The 2,957-nt window shown below is 31.4% G+C and overlaps 1 non-coding gene across 1 annotated transcript; it reads left to right on the forward strand.

Moving 5' to 3' along the window:
- Nucleotides 1-1,335: 1,335 nt before the first annotated feature.
- Nucleotides 1,336-1,407, forward strand: Trnad-guc. Its single transcript has one exon. It is a non-coding gene; the product is annotated as a tRNA-Asp (tRNA).
- The last annotated feature ends 1,550 nt before the right edge of the window (nt 1,408-2,957 follow it).

Below are 2,957 nucleotides of genomic sequence, written 5' to 3' on the forward strand. Positions count from 1 at the left end.
TTATAAAAATAGGTTTCTGAGTGTGAAATGTGCAAAAATAATTATGATATTATTTGCATAAATAAAATCATGTAATACATTCTGTGATGCGCTATGTATTGGGAATCCCATGATTTAGATTATAAAACTTATTTGTGCTTGTACCATTCATCAAAATCTTATTTAACGAAAAAAAAATCTTTAATTAATTTACTTTTGAATACTAATATCTCAAGAACCCCATGGTTTAGATTTTTTTAAATATTTTTCCCTGATAACAGTCATTTTTATCAATAACTTAAAATAGGTTTGGTTAGTGGCTGCTAACTTATGCAAAGCGGGTCAGGTTTCGCCATTCTTCTTTGATTTTAAATTATGTACACGCGACATAATACTCGATTATATATATGCGTGTAAACTGAGAAATAAAAAAATAACATTTTATTCAGTAAGTACATACATAAGATGAAAAGGATAATTGATCACTGGTTTGGTAAAACTCGTGTTTTATATTTTAGTGTAACTACTTAATGAATTTATATGTTTTGTCGTATTAGTTCCGCTACAATAAAATATCTTGGTATTTACACTATTTACTTACCTAAGTAGGTTGCATGCAATTGACAGAGATGAAAATTGAAAACGGAAAGTTTTTCGCTATCGTAAAGTAGAAAAATCTTTGTGAAATCGAATGGAGTACCTACATACACCAACATCAGAGGAATACGCTATTCGAATCAGGTACGATGTAGGTTGAACTTCTGAGTATTGCATCCGGGTTGTTAGACAACTTTTAGGTGTTCCTGTGCTATGAAACTTATCTCAATATTCAAGTTAGCAGATAAGTTATCTCCTTGCAAAGTTTTTGTATGTGATTTTGAGCCTTTTCGCGTTTCACCTTCATGAAGTTTAATTTAGTTGTAATTATAAACCAGAGGTACCTAGTATCATTAAGGTAATTGTTTCTTGGTGTCGATTCTGAAGGCAACAAATAATAATTTTAGTGCTGTCAAACTATAACTTTAGCCAGTGGAAAATGAGATTAACGTAAACCGTCATAGAATCGTTTTTTTTTTTTAATAATTCTAGATTACGGACAGGTCTAAAATTAAAATTTGACTATCTAATTATAATCGTTCTATATTATCGGGGAAAATCTAAAATATATAAGAAGCTATGTTTTAAAATTATTACTTTAGTTTTAATTAAGTAGGTATAAGTAATAAATAAATTAACATGAATTAAGTTGGTTAGTCTTATCTTTTTAATAATAGGTATTTAGCAAAGATAATTTCATAATTAAACTTACATAAACGTCATTTGTATTAATGATAAGTTTCACACCTATATGCATAGTCTTCGGTAGTATAGTGGTCAGTATCCCCGCCTGTCACGCGGGAGACCGGGGTTCGATTCCCCGCCGGAGAGAGTCTCTTTTTTGTATATTTTATATCCGCACGTGAAAAAAGACGGAAACATTACCTTATATACGATCTCGTGGTTGTCCGTCCGTCCATCTAAGTCTAAGGTGTCTTGAACTGTAAGGAAAGCGACCAACCAAACTAAAATATAAATAAATTATGCCATTAATATTTTTATGTAAAAAAATCTAGTTTCTAAAAAACTTATTTACCTAATTAATCTAGTTATGTATTTTAAATCTTAACCCTAGAAAGATAATTAACGTCAAAATGACTCCAGCGCCGACGAAATAATGCTGTTACTTTTTATATTCAATATAAATTATAAACGTTAAACGTTTCGATATTAAGGCATATTTTATTTTAATAATTTTACAGCTAATTTAAAGTATGGAGTCAATATGAGGTATGATTTGTATCTTTAAAGTACAATTAAATGTTATCTTTCTAGGGTTCGTAACTTCTATGCATTTTATGGCAAAGTGCGATGACAGATGTCTTATTTTCACATAATATGGTACAGTGATGGTTCATGATCCATATTATTATTCCTTTGGATTATTATTAACTACCTTGTTAAAAGTTTTAATCAAGTGGTAATTCATACCTTTACAAAATTTAAAGGAACCTAGAAACATTATAAAGGAAGTATAGTATCGTTGCTCTCCAGAACCACAGAGTTGTAACAAGATACTCAAAGTTGCTTGGACGTCTCTATAGAAAAACTGATCTTTACAAACTAGTATAATAACTTGCCGCCTTTGCATAATAAATATTGTAAGAAGTTTAACAACTGCTGCTGTAAGATTTAAAAGGTATTGTTGAAAAGTGTCTACAGTGTCGCAAAATAAACTTCCTAAACTACAAAGCCACGTGGTAAATACATTGTTAAAACTATTTTAATTCGCAAATCGCTAAAATTAACGTTTATTGTATACCATATATATACCTTATATGTACCATACCATTGCAAGCCATTGCAATACCATTGCACCCGAGAACAAATATCTGTGTTTAAACAAATATCTGCCCCAGCCGGGAATCGAACCCGGGACCATCGGCTCAGTAGTCAGGGTCACTAACCACTACGCCATTCGGTCGTCCGGACCGAACGGAAACTGGAAAGTGGGAAATTACCTAATAACTCAATCACAACAATAAAAAGTAAGTGTAAATAATAATGTTATGTTTTAACTTTTTGTAAGACAGGGTAATCCATAATTAAGTAGTACATAAAATGCTATAGGTGAAACAGGTACGTTTATGCCCGAAATTCCCACGGGGATAAAATTATCACGCGCTTTTACGTATATTTAAGTATATTTATTTACTAAAACAACATTTAAATAGTGTTTCAACTAGCGTTGTAGTCTGGCCGATAAGTGGGTGCACTGTAGACGTTGTTTGCTTAATGCACCAAGTACGACCGCTGAATAAAAATAAAACCGAGCGGACTGTTCCCTACTCCATCGACTTTCTCATTGCATTTCTAAAAATATATTTTTTGTAAATATACTTACTTATAGCTTTTTACTAGGTAGTGATGATGATTCTGAA

The sequence above is a fragment of the Plutella xylostella genome, chromosome 10 (assembly GCF_932276165.1).
Source record: "Plutella xylostella chromosome 10, ilPluXylo3.1, whole genome shotgun sequence".
NCBI classification, from domain to species: Eukaryota; Metazoa; Arthropoda; class Insecta; order Lepidoptera; family Plutellidae; genus Plutella; species Plutella xylostella.